General features: G+C 42.3%; 2 long non-coding RNA genes across 2 annotated transcripts; one reads left to right on the top strand and one right to left on the bottom strand.

Moving 5' to 3' along the window:
• The first annotated feature begins 176 nt into the window (after window positions 1–176).
• Window positions 177–5,908, top strand: LOC125335582. Its single transcript, XR_007207490.1, has 2 exons — window positions 177–844; window positions 1,393–5,908. It is a non-coding gene; the product is annotated as an uncharacterized LOC125335582 (long non-coding RNA).
• Window positions 514–27,406, bottom strand: LOC125335581. The gene is made up of 3 exons (XR_007207489.1): window positions 27,300–27,406; window positions 24,931–25,011; window positions 514–587 (listed from the first exon to the last, which is right to left on the bottom strand). It is a non-coding gene; the product is annotated as an uncharacterized LOC125335581 (long non-coding RNA).
• Window positions 27,407–27,789: the final 383 nt, after the last annotated feature.

Raw genomic sequence — 27,789 nt, 5'->3', positions numbered from 1 at the left:
GGCTTGCGCTCGGCTCGGCTCGGCTCGGCTCGGCTCGGCTCGGCTCGGCTCGGCTCGGCTCGGCCCGGCTCGGCTCGGCTCGGCTCGGCCCGGCCCGGCCCGGCTCGGCCCGGCCCGGCTCGGCCCGGCCCGGCTCGGCTCGGCCCGGCCCGGCCCGGCCCTGCTCGGCCCGGCCCGACTCGGGTCCCGGCCACCCTGAGGTTTCGGTGGTGCCTTTTCTCCGAGTGCCTTTTCAATCCCCAGTCACTGATTTATAAGTATTGCTGTGCCTTTTTGTATTTACTGTGCATCCCCCAAATTCGGTACCATCTTCTTCGCCGGGAAAGAGACAACCACTTGTAGTTACAGGTTTTCCAAACAGGCCCATATCCTCTTCAGAGCCCTTCATAACCTCTGTTTCTTAGTTTCTTCAAATACTCCGAAGGGAGAGGGGAGGGCGTTTTCAGAAGAGGCATCTGACCACAGAACCATCCTCAGCTCCGCTGGTGTCTGATGAAACCACCCTTGGCCTTACCTCACCTTAACCAGCCCAGTCCAGCCTCGCCCCCTGCTTCCAGCGTCCTGCCGCGATCTCCGAGAGAAAAGTGCTGTGGACGAGGAGAAAATCCACTGTCACTACTAGTCAAGATTGTCATTTGCCGCGTGCTTTTTAGCCCTTTAATGGGAGCTCTTAGCGTAGCTGCTGCCAAGCTCTGATCCTCCCCAGCTGAGGAGCTGTTCATAGTCTCACCACAGAATCCAGCATCAGGAATCCTCAGGTATCCAAGACACAGGGCTGGCAGATATGGCATGGGACATAAGTTACTACATCACATCTAAAATGCCACCAGACGTCTGTGTTCAGGTACCTGACTTGCTCCCTAAAACATTCTCCATTGGCCCAGTGTACTCAGGAATTACTCCAGGACTGCTGCATGTGTGGCCTCAATTCCCCTTTCCCCCACACTTGTGTCAGTTCATGTTCTCTCTTGATCTAACACTTGTTCTACAGAACAAGTCACCAAAAGAAGTTCTGAGCTCTAAAATAAACTTTACAGACTCAGACAACCTGAAAAGGAAATGTTGTGGTTATTACAGCAGGCTTTCAAAAACTTGTAAGAATGCAACAGTAATTTTTAATTACGAGGCACAGGATTATACTCTTAAAATTGGTCCTTGAATAAGCTATTTGCTAATGAGTATTTGCATTAATACAGTGCTTATTGCTACAAAACTCAATCAACATTTGTTAATGAAATAAGCTATACAGCACCTACAGGAATCACCTTTATCGTCACCTACTTCATATGCATATTATGAAATAGTTTGTAAATAGGTATTAAATATATTTGATGATCACAATAACTTTATTCTGTTAGATATGTAAAGATCTTTGCATTCATTTTACTCCAGGAAAATGGAACCAGCGGAAACTGAAAGAGGCAGACCCTCCTGGGGAAGCAGTGGAGAGATGCGAAGCGAGCCTGTGCTGACTGGGTGGAGAGGTTACACACGCGCCAGGCACGCACAGGTTGTGTGAAACCAGAAGCTGCAGAGACTGTCTGAGGATTCTTGATGTGCTGCTGAAGTGGGGTGCTGGTGATGAAGATTTAAAACTGCTGACATCTGATAAAAGAGCTAGTTCAGATTCTATGATTGTGAAATGTAGAAATACCTAAATCTGATACCATGGTAACTTGGAAGAAGAATTCTTACAACTGATTATCCAGATGTCTACAAATATGAAAAACAAGCTGCTTCAGATACTATCCTGATTTCTTTACTTGCCAAAACTCTATTTATATCTTCAGCTCATCTTTATTTGACTGCATAATTTTCCAATATTTACCACATATCTTCGCAGATTCTCTAAAGATTTTTTTCCCCAAAATACAATTATTTGAGCCCTCATCTATACTGCATTGAGACACAGAGGCACCAAACACCAGAGAGTACTAGAAGCACCACAGGGAATTCTGAAATTACCATCTGTAGTTTTAATCCATGAATTTAGAGCTTGTAAGAGAGTGTCAGAACTAGCTGGGATAATTATAAGATAATCCACATTTCCTTTAACAAGACAAAAATACCACCCACACTATAACTAACAACAGCCCAGCCAGCTCTTAAGAAATTGGTGTTGAGTGTAGCTGTTCTCACAAATTGACACTTAATGTTGAAATGGTTTATTACAGCAGAGTGTTTGAGAAGTTTACACAGAACTGGGCACATTTCACACACCTGCTGCCAGTACCCTGGATCCTTCCAGTGCCTGGGTCAGGCTCGATCCAGAGCAGATCTGATGGTGCCAACACTCGTGCGTCTTGTGGATGACCAAGGACTGTGCAGTTGTACTCCCAGTGCTAGATCTCACCTGGATGCCAGTTACTTAGTCAGGACACACTGTTACACAATCCTGGAGAAGCAGCAGGAATTTCTTCAGAGACAGAATTTCATCAATTATACCTCATACTCTTCTGTCAGCAGCAAAACCCAGGCCATTCGTTACATTGCTTGGAAGATGGTTCTGCATTTTTAAACTTGCCTTTTGGTGCGGTTTCTAGGTCGTATCCATTATTTTACTTGACAGTTAAGAGTGTCCAGAATGTGGGTTTTAGTGCTTATCCTGTCATATCTTCAAAAGACTGGACACTATACTTATGCCTGCCCTCTGCCACAGAGAACTTTCTATCACATTTCCACTGTTTTAAGCAACATAACTGTTCCACTTCTAAAAAAGAAATTGTGCAAACAGACTTTGTGAACAAGTGAGCCACAAGAGCCCAACCATTGAAAACTTTAGAAAAGATTCTCCTGGCTACTTTACTGTTATGGAATGGCCATCTGAAAGAAAACAAAAAAACCTCATGAAAACTGAAAGGAAGAGAAAAGAATAAGAAAAATTTGGGTGCTGTATGAAAACTTGGTACCTCCCCATTGTGCTTATAAGAGGAACAGGTCACTACACCACAAGAACAGCACAACAGAACTAGGGAAGGTAAAGAGAAGGGCAGATGTGGTGATCAAGAGAGTGCAACAGTGACATACTAAGAGAGACTAAAGTGGCTGGGGCTCTTCCACCTGCAGGAGAGGAGGCTGAGAAAATATGATCAAGGCTTATGAAATCATAAAGGCAGTGGCTAAGGTGAGTATGAAGCTGTTATTTGTCAGCCTGGAACAAAGGTACACACACAGAGGCTGATCAGGCATTACAAACAGCCCAAAGACAGGGCCTTTTTTCACAGCAGGTAATTAATGTTTGGAACTCCCTACCACAGGCTGTAGCAAAGGCAACTGTCAGCAGGTTCAAAAAGAAACTAGTCAAACTGGGTAACAGGTCTATACATGGATTAAAAAAGAGAATAGGCATGGGATAACCATCTAACATCTCCAGTTGATGCCTGGTCATAATTATGGATGCTTGGAAGTGTGAGGTGACAGACTGTTGGCTTGCATGGTGGTCCCTAAATAAAGCATCCTCTACTGCCATGGACAAGGAGAAAGGGGTGGGATAGGTAGACCTCTGTTCTGGTCCAGCTGGACACTCCAGACATTCAGGATTCCTTGGATATGATGGTTTCCAGAATATAGACAGAATTCAGATTTCAAATGGGTTCCAATACCTTGAAAATACATCAAAGGGACCTGTAATCCACAAGGGCAAAATTAATCTCTAGGAGCAAGGTAAAAGGTAAAAAGATAAGATGAAAAAATAATTAATGCCTTAAATAATTATATGCTTCTCCATTGGAGTTGTTAAATCTAAAATGGTTAAAAAAAAAAAGACATAATTTATTGTTCTGTTGACAATCCTCCATCCTTATTTCTGGCCAACAATTTTAAGTTTTTATGTAGGTTTTCTTGTCTCTTCAGTGTCTTAGATCTCTAATGACAAGCATTTTAAAGCAATCAATTATGTATGATGATTGTCATCTGACATTTGTTCTGTCTGGTAAGTATCCATTATAGAATTATAAACTCATTGTCTTCCTCCTGCATTTTGTGTGTCATGAATGGTATTAAAGTGATTCTGTCCTATACAGATGCCTTTCCCCTTGAACGCAGTGTTTCCTAACTTTATAAAAATCTAAATGCATTAAGTCCCCCTTTGATTCTGGACACTGGTCTAGAGACAGAGAGGGTGTCAAATTTACAAAGTATTACAACAATAATACTGTGAATTTTATGCTGCTTTCTATTCATGCTTCGTTAGCTTCTATCAGCCTGAACCAGAGACAGGTCCCATGGTACTAGAAACTCTGAATATCACAGTGAAAAAGACCATTTCTCTCTGAAAAAAAACCTGAGCAGCTGTGACAGTCAGGGACTATCACCCCCAGAATGCCCTAAAGGGCCTGGAGGGACTATGGAGTGTTCTTCAAAATAACTGGCTTGGAGGGAGGGAAGCTCTCTGGAAGCATGGCAGGAGGCAAAGCAGCACAAGCACAAGGACACTAAACTGCTTCTACTGCCCAGCAACTGGAAGAAAGATCCAGGTAATGACACCAGACCACTTTCAAGGCAATTAGGTCTTGGCTTCTTTCAGATGAGGCCACTGAGACACAGGAATCAGTAAGAAACAAGTGTTCCTTAATTCTAGAGTCTCCAAGACAAGAGGCTACAAAATTTAGAGTGTTCTTAGCTCCACATGGCTATGACCCTTTTGATGGACCTAAGGAGCACCCTGAAGCAGAGCTTCCTCTAACTACTGGAGAAGTGGCTTAGAGATTTTGAGACTTGGATGAGGATGGTTGATTTGAGGGAGAGCTGACAGATGGCACATCCCTCTAATGTGATAGAAGTTTCAAAGGATGACATGGTAACAACCTAGCCTCCATAGCCAAGTGAGCTCTTGCAGAATGCAGATCATGAAGTGAGATTTTGCAGCAGAAGCATGAGCAATGGAGGAAAAAGGGATGGTCTTGACAGAGGAATCTGTGTCACTGTGTTGGCTGATAGACCAGGAGATACAGAGATTCCTTTTAATCATGTGTCAGTACCTTATCCAAGAAATCTCATTCTAGTCAAACAATTTGCAAGAAGTATAGTTGTTGGCAGGGAGCCTCCACTTGTGCTGGCTGTGTACATACCAAATGTGGTTTCTATAGCCAGAGAGTCAGCTCAGAGACTCAAGCAGTGATTGAAGACTTGGATTTTAAATAGTCAGACCTACCAAATTCTACTTCAAAGTCTAGTATAAAAAGGAAATTCATGTTAGAGGCAACACACCATCCTAGTAGGGAGAGACTTCCAAAGAGCTCCAAAATGTTTAACACTTAGGAGCATCACCCTGTTTGAACAGAGGTCACTTGGATGCCAAGCAGCAATTATTTACGTGCTGTGTACCCTAAGGAAAGGTACATGCAGAGGTCTACTGGTCTGTGTTCTAAAGCTTGCAACCCAACCCTCAGCAATGAGCAAAAGTGGAAGTGTGACCTCAAGATGTGAAATGACACATTAACCAAGAGCAGCAGGAGTGAAACCCAGCACCAGTGGGATTTGTTACTCCATCAGTTACATCATCAGTGAACGTTTTGTATATCAGCTGATAACAAGGACAGTTAATGCCAGAAGATCTTCCAAAGGACTGGGGTAAAGGGTGGCTCACAGCTAAATTATATGTGGAGTATTTTAAAATAAGTGAACATTCAAATATTTGAATTAAATAACATTATTTAATATGATTATTTGTTTAGACCAGTGGAAGGTTTACTGGTTTTTAAAGCATTGTTGGTTTTTGTATCTATCTCATTGTTTGTTTTGAGATACAAATGTGTTTAGTGTTTGGTTCTTGTAAACATGGATGTTGGAGATGGCTTTCTTGTGATACAGGCTTACTTAAAGCAACATACTTCTTGTATTTTTTCATAATTTACTTTTAAACCCACTATTTAGTGAAGTATAAACTAATAAAACCTTACTAGAGTTATCTTGCCCTTGCACTGTGTTTAGTTTCACAGTTAACTCATGAATTAATCTCTTTGATGAGAAGGGGATTTTGCAGATATAAAGTGATAAGATCTAGTGTGGGTTCTACTAATTTGTGGGGAGAAGCCAGTCTGTCCCTCCCAGATGTGGGGACACTTGTGAGCCAGTGTCATCGTGCACTGGTTTGGCTTCTGGCCTGCCTGTACGAGTACCCAAAGACCTATCAGTAATTTAGAAGGTGCTTTTAAAATGTTTTCAATTTGTGAGCCTTAGGTGGTTTTACAGCGAGGTACAGAATACAGGAAACTTCACCTTACTACTGGCATAAAACTGCTCCTTGGTATTCCCTGAGGATGTGTCAGAGATAGTCCCTGTTTATCAAGAAGGGGAAAAGGAACAGTCGCTCCCAGAGCACACGCAGGGAGCAGTTTCCGAGGCTGACTCGGGGCTGTGGGGACACCATTAGGTGGCAGCAGAGCCCGGGGAACGAGCCCCCCGCGTCCCTCGAGTCCGGCCGTGCCCCGAATGTCCCTTCTCTCCTCCACGGCCCCAGCGTCGCCTTCAGGGAATTTTAAAAAGAAACTTTTAAAGCAAAACACATGCTCTTCATCAATGTGATACACTGCAGCTCTTCTTACAGCATATAAACTCTAGAGAGTTTCCAGTCCTTCAAATACTTTGATACTTCCCCCTGTTTCTACTAATATGTTTAGCCCCTTGAGAACACAGGTCTGCAAAATGACCAGGCTGAGTGGCTCCGCCAGACACACACACAACAATCCACAGGGTGGTCACAAGGTAATCCCAGGAACTGGAGCCCACACACTCGTGCTTGCCTCACTGCAAGAAATGCTCTTTCACAGCAAAGCTGACACAGGTTGGATGCACGATGGGTGCTCTCCTCTACTCTTAGCTCAGTTTGATGGAGCAGACCCTGTGGAATAACATAACATTAACCCAAGTCTAGTTTTATAATTCCAGTATTTCAAACCTCCAATATTGTTCTAACCAAGAAAAAGCAGCAGTGTCATCCACTGAAGGGGATATACTTTGCTATGACTTTTACCCCTGACCTTTCCCACACAGCACATTTCATTCCTGTGACCCAGGCACAACTGTTAAGCTGTCACATCCATGCAGAAGCGGGACTTAGAGCTGGCATTAGCAACTTGCTGCTTATTCATAGAGTCAGGACAGTGACAAGAAGACAGATCCCCAAAGTAAGGATCCAGCCCTTCAAGCTGGCAAATTTAGAGCATGCTGGTTAGCAAAGGGATTAATTTGTATTAGTTATTTGTCTTCTTCATGGTGTTCAGTGGATATGCCTTTACTCCTTATTGCCTGGAGGTAGAGATGTGATAAACATCGTTTGGCAGGGAAAGTTTAGATTAGATCTTCTTACAAAAAATCACTAAAGAAAATAAATCCTTATGTCACGTATTTCCCCCACATGACCAAAAGCACGTCCCCGGTCCAAATGGCATTTCCCATTCTGTAATGGGTTCAATTCTGGCTATGTGCAAATACCTCCAGCCTCTGTCTCCATGGGTGCCTGTCCAGTCACAGGGAGCCCATCCTTTCACGTGTTAAAACAAGAGAGTAACACATACAACAGTCAAACCACAAGTGGACTTCTGTCCACATGATGAAGAAAGCAGTGGAGTGAGTCAGAGGAATTGTTCTGCCACCTTGGATCTGGCTCCCAGTCCATGATTTTTCACACTTGCTTTATTTAAAGGATCTTTTCTATAACAGGTGGAATAGCAGTGTTTCTCAGGTGTTGACTGTTCCATCTGCATTCCCCAATGCCCCTTCAGAAAAACAGAGCAGTGGCAGAAGTATTGCCAGAGCAAGAGATGACTGTCAACTTCTGCTGTCTCTTCTCATAATTCCCAGAGATTCAATTATTAAAAATTTAAGAATACTTTATGTTTTAAGTCACCTTAATTTCTAGTTCTTTATCACTATACATTGTTATCATTTTCCTTCAGATCATACTAGCGACTTCAGAAAGCTCCAGCACAACAGTGTCTATAACTGATCTGTGAAACCCCAGGATCAAGAAGTTGTTATTTTTTTATTAATGGTATCCATCTCAAAGTAAGAAGATATGAAGAAAGTTCTTAATGCTTCAAATAATCAAATGACAAAGTAGGAAACCATCTAAGTTTTAAATCAAGCTCATCAAACATGATCTCTGAAAGGGCTCCCAGGTGACAAGAAACATGGCGAAGACCAAAATAATTTTTCAGCAGCATTTACATTGTATTCGATATTGCAAAAATAGCTCTCCAAACTCTTAACAGAATTCTCCATTGCTTACCTTACCCTACTAAAGAAAGACAAAGAGCCCAGGGAGAACAGAGCTTCCATGGCTTATGGCTTTTAGAAATTACCTGCTAAGTGTGTAATTTTAAAGTGATTGCCTTCCATTAGGGCTACAGTAAACAGCATGGTGGAAAATTCTATCTGATTAGCTTTTCTAATGAGCTGCAGGAGGTTGTGGAGGCCAGAGCTGTAGAATCTTAAACATTTCATCACTGATTACAAACCTGCCTCTGAATTAATCAGATAATGAAGTGCATAGATTTAATGAACCTTATGCTGATCCACAAATTATCAGTGATCCTTGCAGATTTTTGGCAGGCTAAAAACCTTTTTTATAAGATTTCCTAAAGTAGAAAGTTTATAAAAAGCATGTGCTCTATATATAGTTTTTAATGCAATAACCAGTAGGTATAAACTTCATAGTTTACACAATTATTTAATTTACAGTGTGTTTAAGTTTCTGTTGGGACTCCAGGGGGGCTGTTATTATCACAGATGCAGTTTAATTGAGACAGCAACAATTAAAGATGAGCTAAATCTTGAGAACTTTTAACTACAGTCTCACTGGAACAAGTGGAGCTCTGACTCTGGAAATGAGAGAACAGGTTTTAGACATTGCAAATATTGGTACTGTGTGCAAGTTCAAGTTCCTAAACCCAAACCATTCCTTTTGGTAGAACTACTCCCCATGCCAGCACTAAACTGCTTCTGCCCTGGCCTCCTGGTGTCCACCCTGCATTGTTCCCCCTCTAGCCATTTCTTTCCCCTCCACGTTTCGTTCCTGTTGCTAGAGTTTAATGACACATTTCCATTTTGCAGAACAACTGGCCAGCTCCCCAAGCCATTGTCCCTGGCTGGGCAGGAGAACAAAACAAGTGGATCCCACTGGGACACAACCCCACATTTGCCCTGTGCTGTGCCTGGCCAGCCTGGGGCCTGCTCCCTGTGAGACACAGGCCTTCAAGGCACAGCCAGAAATGGGCTCACTTGCTCTTTCTCCTGAATTTTGGAATGTTCTGCTCTTTTCCTTTTCTGCTTAGTCACCAACTTAATATTCACTGAAAGATCAAAGTTATTACTGTTAAATATACTGCTCTTGGCTACTGACAGATCCGGAGTATGGACTAGATAGACCTTTGCTCTGATCCAGGATGGCATGTCTTAAGTTCCTATTATCATTGAAAATTTACTTTCCCCAAAGGGATGTGCTTGTAGAAGTCCATCTATCAAGTGATTCATGAGAAGTGGACATAAAAGAGAACTGAATATGACTAACTGAATACATTAAAAAAATTAAACAAGTATCCTTGGCAAAGGAATACTTGAAAGATCTTAAACAAAAACACTAAGAACTTGAATTTGTCACCTCTTTAGCCTCTGTTTTGCATTTAAAATGGTTGCACCTTTGATGAAACATTTTTTTAATGTTATGTATTGCCCTTTTCTTATAAAAACATATGTGGCTTTTCCTTTCTATCTCAGTTGTTTTGGATTAAAGAAGAAGAGGCAATTACAGCAATATCAAAGAATGAGACAGAGGCAATCGCATGGATCAAATTATTATCTCATTGAAATCCAGGGGCCTGTTACTTGCAAGTTCAGTCAGACCAGGATTCATCCTCAGTGCCTGGAACAGTGGCAAATTAGTTTTAATCTTTGCACATTTCTCATCTGTGCCCAATATGATTTATCCTGCAATGCTAGGTTCTTGGTATTTGTCTGGATGGCTTTTAATAAAGATTGAATAAAAGTCCCAAACTTTTTTTGTAAAGTAAATTTTGTAAGAAATTTCATTTTTATTTCAATTACCAACTTCAAATGTTCAGAGTCACTGTGAAAGTAGAGCAGAATGACAGACTTTTGAAAGTATTTTTACAAAGTTTGCTGCTGAGTAGTGGGGATAAGCTGGATTTTATGGCAATAACCATTTTACACATTATTCCCAATATCAGTGTGTATCTTTCAAGTGGTGCCATTTGTGTTTTGGAAACAGGTATCATTGTGATTCTCATGGGGCACAGATCAGCCAATAGATATGTGAGAGGTAGAATGGCACAACACTGACACTCTCATTAAATAATCAGATAATCTCATTTTTCTGCCAACTGCAGATAAAGCATTGCTTACTGTGGGTTTGAGGGTGACACGTGTTTCTAAAATGTCTTTTTATAATCACAACTTTGAACATCAATTGTCTCATTGCTTTGGAGTTTTCATGAAAGGCTTAATTCATAATGTTAGAAACCAAGACCTTACCAGTTTCAGGAGATAAGGATATATATTTGGAAACAGGAGATTGTGTTTATCCTCAGGAAATATTCACACATTCAGAAATGAAGCCCCGCTATTTAATGTAGTACCCTTTGCTATAAATTAGCCCACTATATCTTATCCTGTGTTAGTGTACCTAAGGAGTGAGGATTTTAAAATACAAATATAAAATAGAAACACCATTTACATTTTTGGAGTCTTGCAGCTTCCCTCACTACTTTTCTAAATTTAATGAAGACTGTTCTTTCAGCCTTTCCTTGCAGGTCATGTTTTCTCAGTTTCTTAGCACTTAGGTCTCCCTCTCTCTCTCTGCCTCCCCCTTTTGCTCTTTTCAGACTGTAGAGTCCAGATGAGATCCAGCAATCTGGCCCGAGTCTCACAAGTGCTCAGTTGAGCAGAGCAGCCACCCCCTATTTCCATATGTGCCTTTTGCAGACACATTCAGTCTGGGATCGATGACAACTCTTTATGCCATGCAGCTACTGACCAAGAGGAAAAATCATTCTTGATTTTCAGCTGATTAAATGGCTGAGGGTTACCAAATCTCCATGTGTGCCAGTGCTGAGCAGGCTCGGCGCCATTCCAGCTGTGGGCTATGTTAAGAAGGCAGCCCAGAGAGGTTTGTTTGCTAAAGCATCATGATGGGTCAAAGAAAGTTCTTGGCAGGCAACACAAGCTCTTGGGTCAGATGTTATGCAGTCCTCTTTTATATCTTGTCTTTTAAGTATAAAATTCTTGTGAAGTTCTTCAATAACAAAATTTCAGTTGCTCTTCTATGTGTTCTTCCAATGTCTGAAAATCTACAGGCTGAAAATCTAGGTGCTTTTGTTTACAGATGCTTGAATTCACATATTTGCTATTGAAAGTTATTGCCCATCCATTTAACAAATCTAACATTTCCACATGGCTCCCACATTCCCGCACCTCAAAGTCCTTCAGGGCACACAGCTAAAATTAGATGGGAAGTCTGAAAATGGTGTAGACAGATACTGCATTTATCTGTGAGAGTAAATCTTTAAACAATGGAAGATACGCAGAAAACTAATGGGTCAATGTATATTTGTTATATGAAGCTGAGAATTCAGGAAAGCCTATAAAGTTGTTTTTCTTTGTAATTTTCTCTATTTTTCCTATGTCTTTAGAGAAAGTGTTTTGGGGAATTCAGTGGGCATTCACAAGCAAAAACTATTGCTATGCAAGTGGATTAGAATGTGGGTGAGGCTTTAAATAGAATAGAATAGATAATAGAATAAACAGGAAGAGAGTAGAAAAGAAGAAAAATAGAGCAGTTTATAATAATAATACATGCATGGAGAGGGCTAAATTCACTGCTGGCATCAGTTGCTCTAACTCTCTTGATTTGAATTAATTTCTGTCCATTTACTCCAACCTGACCAGATGTGCTGGCCAAGTACATTTAAAAGCTTCCAGAGTATCTGGTCACACAATTGAGGACTCTCTAGATTAAGTGCCTGTACAGATTTGAGTGACCCAACCACCACACACTCACCAATCATGCAGGCTTGCTGGCACCTTGGACCTGTGGCTGCTTTCTGAGTTGTACAGAACTGTGAAGGCTGCAAGTCAAATCTACTTTAGCTGAGCAAAGCGCCTTGGATGCCAATTTTTGAATGTATAGCTCTATAAATCTCAGTATAGCCTTTTGAACTGTATATTATTATAGAACTGTGGGAAATCCCTTTTGGGAGAGAAGTGGCACAGTTGATATTTATCACTACAAAATCTATTGCAACACACTGTCTCTTTCCTTTGAAATAAAAGGCTTTGAATTACAGATGATCAACTATATTCACACCCCAAGCGAAACCTGAATATTTCTGGCATTTTGCCAGTATCGGCTTGGGTGTGAAATATTTGACATTTTGCATTAATTTTTTACAGTAATAAAAGCGTTTTCTCAGCTAAAATCTCCTTTGCCATCCAGGAAGTGCCACTGGGTTTGCAGCTACTCCAGACTCCTACTCAGTAAATCTATGTCCCATGACTGAAGGGAACTGTTGTCCTGGGCATTGAGCTACCTGACCACATACAGATGCCACCATGGTACAGTCATTGACCCCACCTATAATTTGACAGGTTAGCAATAAGCAATACTTTGGGATATATTTTGATAAAGGTAATTGCATTAATCTATGCACGTGACCAGTGGAACAAGGCTGCTGTACATTCTGTGTGCAATGTGGCTGAGTTAGCACTGGCACAGGCATCTTACCTCAGCACTTCCAAAATCTCTAGCTCTGCAACCTGAATGTAGCATTAACTTATCTTCCTCTCTCATATATTGACATTTCTTTCCTTTGGGGAAGGAGGCATAAGATTTTAATGAACTGAGAAAGAAGATGTTAACCTTGTAAGAGAGATCAGTCACAGAGTGAGTTCTGAGTTCATCTCTAACACCAGTGGTCATTTGAATATTGCTGCTAACAGGGCCAGTATTCCTCTCTCCAGGAGATGAGCAGTCACCCACTAAACCCCACTTTGGTACAGTTTTGGGAACAGAGGCTGGCCAATCTGTGAGGACTCATGGAGCAAAGCCTGACGGATTTCAGACCACTGAGCTGCCCAACTCCTGCTGAGGTGCAGTGAGGGAACAGATCACTCCACCTCTGCAGGACCCTCCTGAGAAAGCAGACCTGTCAGTCCTTTGACCAGTACTTCCAATGTCTCAACCAAACTGTTTTAGCTGTAATTAAATAGAAATAGAAAGGAGGAATAAATATTTCTCTCCCTGCCACAACAGTCACTTCTAGCATTCAATTAATCTCCAAATAGAGATCTGCCACTTGGAATTTCACAGGAGAGAAAGAATGCTGCCACTTGTGGATATGAATTTTTACAAGGAAACACTTGCAAGTATGAAGTTTAGGCTCTCACTTGTGGCTCATGTAAAGACAGCTACCCTGGGCTTGATTTACAAAGGCATGAAAGCCCCTCATGATGCAAACAGAAACCCAAGACTCTTGACCCTCTAAAGCCATGATCTGAACAGAAGTTTTGTGCTTAAATTGCTTAGAAGAATTTGTAATCACTTTAGGACTTCTATCCTCTTCCTATAGGTGAATCAGGAATGGTTTCATACTTCAAATGCTCTCTTACTTGAAAGGAGTAAATAACTGAGTTTTGCCTCTTTAAACAGGAAAAATTGCACTATGAGACACAGTCCCATGAGATCTCCAAGCTATGTGAGCTTCCCTTCTGGTCAGGGGACACTGACACTGTCAATAGCAGAATTGCACTCTGCAAAAGTTTTGCATTTGGATGCTCCCCAACTTCCATGTAACCCTATTCTACAATTATATTTCTAACAAAAAATAATTGAAATAAAGTGTAAAAAGAAAAGTCCCTATGCCTTAAAGGTGTTTAATTCTATGATAATGGATCTATATAGGCATCTGCTGGCCAGAAGAATTCCCTGCTCATTTATGATGTTAAGGGTTGGGATACGTGACCTAGTGGGCAGGAAATTAGGCACACACACAACTTATCTTCTTTCTGATTCACACAGAAACAGGATAAAGAAAAGCTTGTGGTGGAGGGGAAGAGGATGGAGCAAGAGGGAATGAGAGACAGAATGATCACAGTTGTTCCAGCTCCTCATCACATTGTTTTTATCCATGACCACCTCCAGCGACAGATGCTTTGCATGGGCTGAGGATGCTTTGGGAGAGCCCTGGCCTGTATGAAGAACCAGGGGCATGTGATACTCAAATGAGAACAAAAGGCACTGTGAAACCCGTGTACACTCCATGCTGCCTGAAATACTGAAAGCCACTTTTTAGGAGACAATTTACAGAAAAATAAAAAAGTTTACAAACTGGTTTATGAGACAGTTAAATGATTCTTGAGGGGGGGTCTTTATAATTGAATTATAAGAACAAAAGAAATCTGAGGAGCAGGCAGAGGCCTTAAGGCCCTACATACTTGACCTCATTTGGTTTAATTGCACTGCTGGCTCTCTCACTGTAACCTTCACTTGGACAACAGTCTCTGGAAATCATTTAAACTCCTTGCTTCAGTTGCCTTTGCTAGTGATTTAGTCAATAATTTTATTACCTCTTTGGTAAGATAGCTCTGAGTGCCCCAGTCTTTAATTAAAAACCTCTTAGGTATGAATCTTTTAGCAATATGAACATATTTATCCAAGATCTTTATCAGAACCTTCTATAAATTTTATAACTTTCTCCTAATCATCTTGAGGATACTGTTTTCCACTGTGGATGAACCCAGGTCCCCTTGCAATGTCCCTCTGTCTGGAGCAGGGTGCAGAGCCGAGGGCAGGCTGAGCTCTGCAGAGCTCCTGGGGCAGCAGTGAGCTGCCAGTGGGAGGGTGGCCAGGGCAGCAGGCAGCAGGCAGCAGGGACAGCAGAGAAGTGCCTGCAGCTGGGGCTGAGTGGGGCCAAGGGAGGTACCACAGCACTGGGTGGTACCCAGTGTGCTACCCCTGCCACGTTTATTACTATAGCCAGGGGCTAACAGGGTGCAGATTTTGTCTTCCTGTGTGCTGCTAGTGGCTATAGCAACATTGATGCCACAGTCCCCAGGACTTTTGCCTTCCTTTGTACATAGCAAGTGTTAAATTTGAAGCAAGCCCTTCCTGAAAGTCTTAGCTTCAGACTGACTTTTTCATATCTGCCCTCCATTACCTTCTTTATGTTTAATATTTAGGTCATTTCTTTTTAAATCAGGTCCTGTTCTTCAGGAGGGTTTCTGTTCAGCCAGTGACCTTCCTAAATCACAAATTCAGTGCCACATGATTTCAAATCCAGTGATTGGAAGTGAATGCTTGCAAAGCTGGAAATAGTCATTCCTCTTCTGAACATGCCTGTGATGTTCAGTTTTCTGGAAGCAGAGCAGAGGCTAACAATGAAATGGGCACCATTAAGACACTAAAAGTCCTGGTAAACTGATTCTATCAGGGCTCAGTGCTGCTGTGAGAGGGCTGTGGAAGATGGTCATCTTGGGAGCATGTTTTGGAAACACTTGGGTCTGATCCTGGCCTGTCTCATGTTCTGAATCTTTATACAAAGCGTGTTCCCCGTGGTCCCTAGGCAGGCCTGTTCAGCCCAGCTGTAAGGATGGAGTTCCTCCAGTGAGGCCTGCCAAGGAAGCTCAAGCCTCCTTGCCACAATACTCAGAGGTGGCAATTTTTTCACCTGTCCATAGACTTCCAGCTTCCTCTCAGGGCAGGATCCACCCAGGCAGACCTGCAGAGGATTTCTTGAAGGCTACAGCACCCAGCAGCAGGCTACTCTGGCTCCTCACTGCCTGCAGGCAATGGGAAAGCTCAGCAGTTCCCTGCGGAGGTTCTCCAGGGCTGGAGGAAGCCTCCTTGCACCTCCGTTCCCACATCAAATTTGAGAACAACCTCCTTCCTACCATCAGAAGTTCAGCCAGCTCTCTCATAGGGAAGATCCTGAGCCCTAGTGCTGGCTGTCACACTGTCCTCCAGCCCCAGGATAAGGCACAACCTTCCTGCCTCAGTTTCCCTTTCTGCAAAATTAGGGTAATTGTGGTGGACACCTCAAGGGGGAGGGGGTTCAGAGAAATTAATGAACTCTTTGTAAAGTGCTTTGAATATGAATACTGCTGTGGATAGTAAGTGCTAACTATCAATTATTAAGTGGGAGCCAGGTTTCAGGAGCTTTATATCAGGGAAAGGTTAAGGAAGTGTAATAGCAGAAGACATGTAATGAAGCTCAGCACTGCCCCGTAGCACTGGCTATGAAAAGCTAATATCCACAGCAAAATTCCAGCTCCGTAGACTATGCAGAGTATTTTGCTCTGCTGCTATAATGATGACACTTAGAATTAGACCAACATAACCTAGAGAGCTCTGGGGACTCATCATCTCTGAGATTTCACTTAATTATTGGCAAACTCTGTCATTTAGTATCCCAAGCAGGCTGCGCTATGTATAACCAACACATCTAATTTGATTTCATCTTGAATTGCTCCTATGAGTGGTCTTGAATGGAACCGCATCTGGTATCTTGGCAACGTCCCTTCTTCTCTTGGAGAGAGCTGTCCTTGAATCTATAAAATGGATCTCTTACGGCAAGGGGGTGAGTGTGCACGTGTGGTGGGGGGGAACCCTCTGGGAGCACACAAAGGGAGGCTTGGCTTACATGCGCATTTGGCACGTTTAGGTTTTCAATACTTTTTTTACAGATAAATTATATCCATGAATCTTGGTGTAAATATTTTTTTTTTGAGCTAGGGCAGTGGATTTAAGAAGCACTTAGGACACTCGATCCTTAATTGAAGCTTTCAAGAAGGAATTGGTTGCTGGTTTGTATGGACAAAACATTATTGCTTTCCTCTCTGTGATATAAAATTAGAGGGGAGGGTGGGGGATCAAGTGTACATTTCAAGGAGAAAAGCACACTGATCATGAAAGTATAGTCAGAAGGTGATTTTTCTGTGTAACCTGATGGGGTTCAGAATTCTGGCATGTAGGACATAAGGATCACTCAGCTTCCCACTAACTCAGGATTTTCCTGTCCAGCCAGCCCTCCCTCCTGGCAGCTGGCTTGTGAAGAGGAAAAATCACCCCCAATTTTCATGTGCAGCATAGAAATGAGAGACAATTCGCATCTCATTTCCTTCTTCAGGGTTTTGGATCTTACAGTTTACATGGGGACATGCCCAGGTGAAAGGATGAGTGGTTTCCACAGAGGATGTGTATTCCACTGTGCTCATGGGGGAAATGTTCAGATAGAGCATATACATACATACGTGTGCCACAGTTTCAGTAACTTCTCTCAATTTCTATTACTCTCTGATAAAACCACATTTTCTGAATTACAGGAACTTATTTGTCACTTAAGACTTGTTGTTCCCTTTTGCTACAGCAAACTTAAATCACTGCAGTTATTCCAGGAACTGCAGTATCCTACTGGTCAATAAGACCCAATCCTGTAACGCTGAAAGCACAAGGACTCTTGTTCTATGTTTCCAGAGGAGGAGTATCTTACATTTGTGATATAAACTGCCACAGGGAATACTCTCCCTTTGCGTCATAAATTGAACATCCTTAGGAGTCATGTTTCAGAAGAAGTATGGTCCTTCCAGCTGTGAAAGACAGAAGCATGTCAGGAAGAAGCTCAGGATGAAAATGAACTAACAGTTCAGGTTTTTTTTATGCTCTGGAACTCAGAAAGTGACACTTTTTTCAGTCTTCTTTTGGTCATTCCCAGACTACCAAGTTAAAATTTCAGGAGGACTAAAATACAGATTAGAACCTTGAACACTACCAACGACTTGGTAACTTGGTTAACTACTTGCTTACTTGACAAACTGATATTCACAGAACTTTTTATTTTCCCACAGGAGGATCCAGTCTTTTCCTATTCAAAAGAAAGTTGTGGTCATTTCTTGTTTTAAAGACAGACCTTTTACCAGCACCTAGGATTGCACAAACTGTTTATTTGCAATGATAGTGTCTATTTACTCCTTTATCTTGCTCAGTTCTCTCCAGCACAGTGAAACCACAGTACCACACACACTTGTGAATATACTGTGTTTGAGCGGTTAAAGTACATTCATCAGCTCTAATAAAGTGCTCAGTGCTTCCTGGATGTACAGGATATGAATCACATAATGTGAAGAAGATGACCACATAGCATCCTCATTACTGAGCTGGATTAACGCTCTGCTGCCTGCAGAGCAGCTGTGCTGGTGTGTTACTCTGCACATTTCAACAGACTGAGCAAAGGGATGGAGATGGATGCAATCCTCTCCTTAGGCACACAGGAGTTAATTATGAAAAGGTGTGATTTTTGATTGGTATTTTCTTGTGTAATGACATTCCTGACTTAACATGGCTTTGTTCTGACTGTTCCTCCCAGTAACAGCATGATTTCAAGTATAGAGTGATAATTGCTACTGATATTTGCACTTCAAGTTCGGTCAGATGGAGGAACTTTTATGACCTTACAAATAAATGGAGAAAAAAAAATTATGCTAACATCAGGATATTTTTGGTGATTAATAAGGGGAGCAATGCTTGGAATCAGGATGGAGTTGGCAGTGCTGCTGGGAGATCTCCAAGTAACCTCACTGCAGCAGAGTTCCTGCAGCCTGAGAGCAACACTGAGTGGGACACTTGCAGTTTGTGCACTGGTTCCGCTACACTTCAACAAAGCTGGACTAACTAGCAAAGAAAACATTTATAAGCATCTATGAAAATGAGTGATGTCAGGATAAAACTAATCAGAACAAAGGGACTTGTGCCTATTTTAAAGTATAAGTGGATCTGGTTTTAATTGCTTTTTTGAAAACTTTTGCTCAACGTGAGCCTTCCTTCAATTTAGAGAGTAAAATACAATTTTTGGTTACTATTAATATTCAAACCATTGCTGGCACTGTGCAATGGAACAGCTTTTTTTAAAAAATTCCAAGGCAGTCCTTTGATTAAAAAAAATGATGACTGTCTGACTAGATAATCTCTTAGGGTCTCTGCCAGCCTTATGGTTCCATGATTTGTCATCACTCTGGAAAGGTCTCTGCTCTCATTCCTATCTGTGTAGCTGCACTGTCTTCATTTTACACAAAGAAGTGATGTGGAGAGGCTGAAGTAGCTTGCCAAGAACCAAAAAGGGATCAGTGATCAAATCAGGGCAGAACTCAGGCTTTGTCTTTTCCTCTGGATAACCAACGAGCACGGCCTCTGACAGAACTGCTCAGTTGTCAGAGCTACCTTATCTACAGACCTTGGTGCCTGATCCTTCCAGTCAAATGCCCATTCCACAAACAATTGTTTCTATTAATTTCTTTAGCAGTCCTTCATCCTCCTTCTTCCTTCCCATCTTTTTCCTAATTCCATCTCTTCACGCACCCATGACATCACCTGCATGCCTTCCCAGGCCTCCATTGCCACTCTGTTCTCCAGGTCAGTATTCCCATCACTTCCTTCCCAATGGCTTTGATTTGTGGGAAAGGAAAAAAGGCTGAAGAAGAAGACTCAGAGTGTGCTGGTCTTACCATAAACTGAAGCTTATGAAAACTCCCATGAAAGAATTTAACACAGAATTACCAGGAAATGCCAGGAACGTTTCAGACTCCCTCCTCCCTGTCACCAACAGGTACAACATGCCAATGCATATGACAGCCACAAGACTGCAGAGTTCCTGTCCTTATTTAAATCAAACCTGCAACAAGCCCTCAGTATTTGGCTTCCAAGAAAAATGAGGACGGTACAGTCATTTTTGTCTGTCTGTTCCTTGTCCCAGTAATATTTCAACTGGATGGCCAGTTTCTAGGAAAATGTTTCAAAGCTATTAAGATCCCACATGTTTCATGAAAGTGAGTGTCTGGACAGAAGATGAAAGCCTTTGCCATAAAAAGTTCTTATGCCTCTTAACAAAGATCTGGAAGAGGATGCGTGGTTGCCCATCCTGCTCTGAGTTAGGCTCAAATATCTACATTTTCCTCAGTGAACAATTTTTGAGTCTGAGTCTATTCTGGAAAGCCTCTAGCAAGGGGATGCCTCATTACCTCCTGACCAACACAGAACTGCCACCTAAGCTTTTCCTCCACACCCTGCTGTCACATCAGCTTGGTATGGAACACAGTTTTAGGGAAATGTAAAAAAATAAGGAAAATAGAAAAAGGAAAATACTTCTGGGTAACAGTGACAATATCAGCTCTGTATCCTGATACAGACAGCACAGCAGCTGTCTATAGAGGCAGATCCTTTCAAAATTTAAAAGACTATTTGGAGAAATCAGTCCCAATAGTCCCATAAGCACAGATCAAAACACAGCAGTGCTGGATGTTGCCAATTCGTTGCTGACAATGCTTTGTGTCACTACCCTCATTTAGGAACATGAGATGGAAAACACAGTCCTAATACCTACTTATCTCCAATAGCCTCTGCCCCTTGTTCATTTCATTTTTGGTATAAATCTACACTACACGCCATATCCTTTTGTGAGAGCCAGGGACCGGGGGCTAAATGTATATGAATATCACCCAGACGCAGCCCTTAGCCTTGAATGCAGGCCGGGAAGCATCACTGCAGTTTGAAATGCCAAACGCCATCTCCGTTCCAGCCCTGCCCAGGGCACAGCGGTGCTGAGCGCTCACGGGCACCGGGGCCGCACACCGAGCTCGCCCTGTGGCCACCGAGTGCCACGGCCCCAGCGCGGCCCGGCCCCTGCGGAACCCAGCAGAGGGCACTCCTAAACAAGCGCCAGGAGAAGCTCTCCCGGGGCAAAGATCTCGCTCCAGCGTGGTTCAAGGACTGGCCAGCTCGCCTTTCACACACACAGGGGCATCCAGAGCGGAGATCCTGACAGAAAATCCTGAACTTTAGGGGAAAAAAGCAGAGACATTCGCTGGCGCTTTGCTCCCCCGATGAGTGTTTGGTTTGCAGGGGAAAAAGTGATAGTTTTCCACATCCTCCAACGCATGGCTATGGCTCCGAATGCAGTATTTCCGCCAGGTTTTCTGGCAGTGCCTAAGAGCTAGGGGTTGTATTTCAACATGTATTAAAAAGAAAGAATACAGGGAGGGGCAAAAATCTTGTTTTAATGGGAAGGGAGAAGGCAAATATGGGATCTGCAGTCTTTGCTTTTCTTTACATTTTGTGCAAACTGGTCTCTTACTGGTTAATCTTCTCCTGTGGCTGCCATCCTGCCAGACCAGCTCATGTTGCCCTTCCAACCACACTGCAGTGAAAAGGAGGTTTAAAAATCCATCAGCACTCACAGAATGCATTCAGCAGTGCTGCTCAGTCCCCCCTGCCCTCATCAATAGCTCCTGCACTTGGCACATTACGTGGGCCACAACTGTGCCAGGATAATTAGGAAGTACTGAGAGGGTTTAGTTCTGGCTTTCCTATTTTGGAGCTGTCCTTTTCTCTGCTTTCAACTGCTTATTTTATTTACTCTATGCTGAATACTCTGTCCCTTGACCTTTCACCTTTCCAGGAAAGTTTCTTCAGGATTTTGCCAAACATGCCAGGGTAGGGCAGAGGCTGAGCCGGGAGGAAGTCAGGCCTTGCCTTTTCTTCCCAGCACGCAGGCTCTGAAGTGTGCTAGCTCACAGTAAATCTTGCTGCCACTTGCCAATGGGCACACATAAACATCACAGCAAAGGTGTAAGAAAGGCTTTGTTAAACCTTTTGGGAAATAGGATGCCATTTAGAAGTTAATCCCAAAGATTCAGGGAGAGTTGGAGCCAGCAGAAGAGTGTGGGAAAGTGTATGAGAGGCACTTTTATTTCTGAATCCAGCCAGATTTTATATCTGCAAGAAGAATTGAAAAACTTCTCTTCCCCTCGTCCACAGGAGAGAAGTGACAGGTATTAAAAAAACCTCAGCTGACTTTGGGGAAACAAAGGCACTAAGAATCAACTCTACATACGTTCCTTTGGCTTCAGGTTTAAGTTAAAATCACTTCTTTCTATCAGTAGGTTTGGTTCTCATTTAAGTTACAGCAATGTTTATTGTGGCTCAGCCTGGCTGCACAAAGGCTTGTCCATCTATTGCTGGGTGGTTAAGTTCTCAAGTTTTGAATTCTTGCAGGTGATTCAAGGAAATAAGATTTAGAGGCTTTAAAAAAAATTATTACTTGTAAGAGACAGACAGATTGCAAACAAAGGGCTGGTTTCTGCTCCTGTTGAAGGCATGGAGTTGAGGCACCAAAGTTCATTCCTGACTGCCTTAGGTGTTCAGGGAGAAAGAAAGAAGTAAGAGAGAGCTGTAAGGCTAAAAGCAAGCACTGACTTGCTATAAGACCTTCATGATTATCTCTGAGGGGAGAAACATAGCTTGTAAAAAAAATTATAAGAGGATAACTGCACCTTCTCCTTCATGAAAATGAGCAAATTCCAGAATGTTTCTTCTGCCTGCTATGCGACTTGCTTCAGCTTCATTTCACATGCTGTCTCACACAATAGCCTCTGGGGATCCTCAGGGAAAAAAAATTTAGCTGCCTCACCTTCTATGCCCATCTCCTGCCTTCCTGCAAGAAAATTATTTGCTTCTTCCCTAACAAACTAGTTTCAGTTGTCACTATAGGTAAGGTTATGTCAACACTTCTATTATAAACTCCTCTTGTCAGGAATTTACAAGTCGGCTGTAAAAATTCTCTTTGCACTTAATTCTGGCAGAGATGAAGAAGCCCCAGGAGCACATTTAAAAAAAAAAAAATCAACATTTACATATCAGATTTTAACACTTTCCAAGAAATGAATACTTCAATGATAATGCAGACACTGTATGACCAGACAAAGACCTAAACGAATGGGTCCAGTCAGGGAGGGAATCCTCTACTGAAATAGGCACCTTGGGGTGCCCTGCACACCAGTGCTGCAAATATGGAAATGTCACTCTAAGTGCTACCAGATGAGTAAGAACAAAAGTGCCCTGGAAAAACCTCATCTACTTACATTGCAATGATAAAATGCAAGCCATCCTGTTTAGCAAGGGATACATCCTGTCTGTCATACCAAGAAGTTGAGTTTAATGTTTGAAAGTTTCACAGAAGTTGAGGAAGGGTTTTTTAAATCTGTCTAAAGTATTTACTTCACCTTCATCCTCATCTGAGCACCTCATAACCACCAGCACATTTAGCTTTCCTAGTGCATTACTGCCGTTTATTTTCATTTCAGAAACAGAACAGTGATATGGAGAGAGGTTAAATGATTTGCCCAAGGTCACAGAAGACAAGCCTCTGCTCTGGGAAAGGCACTTGCCCATGTCTGTGATCCACCCCAGCAGATTGTCCATCCTCTCATGGCTTGCTAAGGGGTAAGAGCAATTCCTCGTCCTTAGTACAGCTGTGAGCCTGCCGTTCCTTTTCTCTTCCCTGGGCCAGTACTTGGCAGGATTGAACAGTTACTGGCTTCATTCTCAACCCCCACTGCCACCCTTGTTTTTTACGGGTCTAAGAGGAACCTGAAAAGGTCTGATTTTGGATCTGAGGAAGCGTAGAGCCTGAATTCTTTGTGTATTGGAAATGTTGCTGCTTAGAGGCTGAAACAGAGACAGGCCAGGATTTGCTGCGTACACAGAGGTGTGTGCTTTTACATTCTGTCCAGTCTCATATTGAAAAGGAGGAGTACATGGCACGAAGCTAAACTCTGGAAGTCTTGAGAGAAAGAAAGGGGAAGGCTAGGAGAAGGAAAAAGAAGACAGAGAATGAGCAGTAAGTGTTTTTAATACAGCCTTTAGTTCATTTTCAAATGCTATAGGAAATCAACAACTGAAAGAAATTATAATAATCCAGTTAGAACTAGTGCAGCTTCAATAAGACCACATTTTTAAAAGTATGATTCCAGCTCTCTAAACTCTTCCACATATTTAATGCATGCAAATATCTACACTCATGTGTATGACTCTGCAAAGTTATGTTTGCAGCCTTGCAAACCACATTTTAAACAAAGACTCAGATCTGCATCTTTTCCCTCCCTTTAACAGTTCCAGTACATGCACAAGGAGTGCTGCTTCCTCTGGTGACACCAAGCAGAACATGCACTAACCTGGGACACCCCAGGCCCAGTTCAGAGTGAACAACAGTGTCAGTCTGCCAAGGAAAGGACCAAATTCTGTGGAACAGAACAGGCCCAAGAAGCGCAAAAGGAATTTACAAAGCAAGATTTTCTGTAATATGGTCCATTGGCTTTTGATAATAAAAAACACATTGTAAATGGCCAAGAAATTAATCTTTAAAAGGCAGCTGTAGTCCATGTGTATTAACTATTTTTCAAAGACATTTCCTCTGGATTTTTGTTACCTTCTTTAATACATGTTTCCAGCCAGCAGAGATGTTATGCTCTGTGGGTGAAATATAATATGCATTTTTAAAACATTTATAAATATGTATACACCCTATGGATTCATACGGCACTGTAGGAGCTGTCTTCTGGTCTGCAGTCTTTAAAAATTAATTACAAATATACTAAGGTGTACGTTCAACACAATGCATGGGGATTTAGCCACATAAATTTCATTAAGGCTGATGAGAGGTGTGCAGCTAAAGCCCTGCATATCAAGACATCATGCATAAAGAAAAGCCTGTCTAATTATGTATTTACTTATTAAACCAGAACAGCTCTGAATGGCATGCATGTTTATCTAATTTTATTTATTCCTTTTCAAAACAAATGAAATGCACACATAAGCACACATGTGCGCACACACCTCCCCCATATTCTGCAGAACATAGAATTTTTTAATTTGATATGCTAATATGTTGAAAACTCAATTAAAATTATTCTTCAGCTATTGTTATTTTCTGTAACAAGCGAGATTAAAACATCCCTTGAGGTCACAAACTAGGAACATGTAAATAACCCGACTATGTGGAATGGCACTTTTGTGGTAATAAAGGCATTGGTGGCACATTTTAGTAGAGTTGCAATTGTGACTCAAAGCTGGGAAATTCTCACTTCACCTACCTCGTTTCCTCAGCTCTCACTTTTGTCATCATAAAACTTCTTTCCTCTTCTTAACAGTGGGGCATGTAGAGGGCACACAGCCTGCATTAAGGGAAAGCCTTGGGTTTAGCACATGCATGTGGGTAGAAACTGGGTGTTTCTCATTAGTTGTCTTAATTTCTGGACAGGAAGGAATGCATTTCATAAATTGTTTATTTTCTTCTCTAGATTACAAGTGGGTTCCTTTACTGAATGGCTCCAACATGTGTTTGCTGCCAAGTTCAGGATCCGAAGATGTTGCTCCCAATGTCTCTTCTGAACACTTCAATGCCATCTACTAGATCATTGTGTTAGGGGCCAAGTTAAGGCCAGCAGGGTAAAGGCAATTTATAACCCACATAGTGACATCAGTCTAACCTAGCAACCTCCCTAGCAACACTGCCAAAGCATCACAATGTGGCCCCCATAGCTCAGATGATATGAAGATAGCAGCATTGTTAGGGTGGGAGGTTGCCACTTTGGCCTAGCAACAAATAACAGCCTGACCTTGGGATCTATTGAATGCTGAGAAGCCAAGCAGAACAGAGGGAGAACCACCAAATGAAAACCCAAGGGTTCCTGTCTATTTCTTTTATGTAACCTAAACAAATTCTTCAGAGGAAAATACGGCAATCCTTCCAGACACGCTGCATGCTTATATATTCAACATTGCTTTTCCACATGGCTTGTTAAGAGCTGAACAGCTTTTACATTGTGGTTCGGAAATCATAAAACCTGTGTGCAGAAAAAGCATGAATAAAGAAATCACTACAGCCGATTCAGAGTGGTGACAAACAGGCTGTGTGTTGCTGTTAAAGTGCACTGATGTGAGGACTCCCAGCCCCAGGTATCGCACAGGGTAATCCGCGAGCCTCACACACACTGGGCTTTGGGCTCACCCAAGAAATCCAGCTGTAACCAGCTTATATGCAGCATTTTGTCACTGAAAATAATGAAATGGATATAAATCACACCCCTCCTTCCTTCTCTTTCTTCTTGTTGCCCATTCAGATAAGCCCCTTCTCCACGCCATTGTGCCAGCTCTGCACAGGCAGCTGCCAAAGCAAGGTAACATTTCTCTCTCCCAGATACACGTCAAGACTAGGGCATCCTCTAAAGATGCTGAGGAGTTGGACCTGACCTGCTTGATGTTTCTGGTTTCTAGCAATGATCCCATACTCCTGGTGTTTGTAAGTGAATACCACTTACAGCATCTTGACAGTTATAGTGATTCAAAGACAACTGAGAGAAACAAATGGCAAGTATGGAAAAACTAAGTGATGCATTTGTTTCTGTACTGGTGGCCCTGAGCCAGTGTATGGTGCTGGAGGTCACCCGATGCTGAGCTTCCAGACACCATATGGCCTTAAGAAAATACAAAACAGTATTAGCCCAGCAGTTCCTAGGAGAATCATAACCCTTGGAATTCTAAAGCTATCCTGTACAGTGACCACTTCTAAGACCAACCAGTGGGGATAAGTCACCTCCCCCTTCCTGTTTGCTGGCTTTAAGCTACCAGCTGGCCAGTGAAGGGAAGCTCAAATTGCAGCTGCCTTCACCCTCTTTAGCTGTCAAGATAAACAGATGACTTTGGTTTGCAACAACAGAACATGGAATATATATTTTCAAAACCGTAATTTCTCTTGAAATTTCAAGGAAACATGCTTTCACATATGTGTGGCTCTGCATGTGGGTGTGTGAATACACACACACTTTTATATAATTACGTATTTTTAGCAGGTTTTTTTAAAATTTCTTTTCATTCCTTCAATTTTTGTGCATTGTTTCCCCCTTGTATAACACTCAGTATCGCTTCCAGTTTATAACTTCTCTTGAGAGAGGAGCCACAAGCCACAAATAGCCAATAGTCTACTTGCAGCAGCCTTTTACAAAGGGCCTGATAGAGCTGAACTGGACATGGTCTGTCTGTCCTGCTGTCACTGCTGTAGTAACCACAATTGTCATGTGGGTAACATGAAGTCAGGGGCAATTTATCTTATAAAACCTTAGTGCAAGTTTCATCACAGAACACAGCATCTGCCCATTAGCTCCATTTCTATTTTCAGCCAAGACTGTGACACATTCAAAGTCATTGTATGAAGTGTGTGAAAGTTTACTCCTTTAGATCTTTCTTAAATTATAAGCTTTAAGTACATTGAAAAATAGTGAGTATTGGGAGAAACCTCTCATGTGTTAGTGCCACTTCCTTCATTCCATACTTTTTCAAACTCAAACCGGCCAGCTGTAAGCTTTTTTACCTCCTTGACCTTCCCATAACAGCCCTTGCTGGAGATGTGTGTATCCAAATGGTGAAGTGGAGGTTCCAGTGGTATCCAAAGCAGTGTACCTACCTCCCTATGATGCAGATGTGCTGGAAATCCCACAGACATGAAGGAAAAGGAAATTTCAGCTTCTCAAAGTGCTTCCCAGCCGCACTGCTCTGTCTCCTTCTGCTGCCTCTCTGCCCTATGGTCTCCTTCAGAGGTTAACTTCCAAACTGTAAAAGAATGGGAGGAGAATGGGAATGGGGATGAATTCTTGTGAACTGACCATATGACTTTCTCCATGCATTTCCTGCTAAGCTTCTTGGAAAGTGCTGATAATTTTTCTCTAGTCCTAATGTTGGCCACAGGTTTCCCCCCAGGGCTCCACATCAGTGTGAGCCCTCTTTCCTTTTTCCATGTAATTTCCTTCCCTCTTTGAACCATACATCCTAGACGAGGGACGGGAGCAGGGTGGGGAAGTAACTCCTCCACACAGGGCTGCCAGAGAACGAATGGTCAATACTGGCTGTGTGTCTTTTCCTTGGCACCATATTTTGCCAATCTGTAGAATAAAATG

The sequence above is a fragment of the Corvus hawaiiensis genome, chromosome 18 (genome assembly GCF_020740725.1).
Source record: "Corvus hawaiiensis isolate bCorHaw1 chromosome 18, bCorHaw1.pri.cur, whole genome shotgun sequence".
NCBI classification, from domain to species: Eukaryota; Metazoa; Chordata; class Aves; order Passeriformes; family Corvidae; genus Corvus; species Corvus hawaiiensis.
The sequence above is the reverse complement of the archived record's forward strand: the minus strand, read 5'-3'. Positions and strand labels throughout refer to the sequence as shown.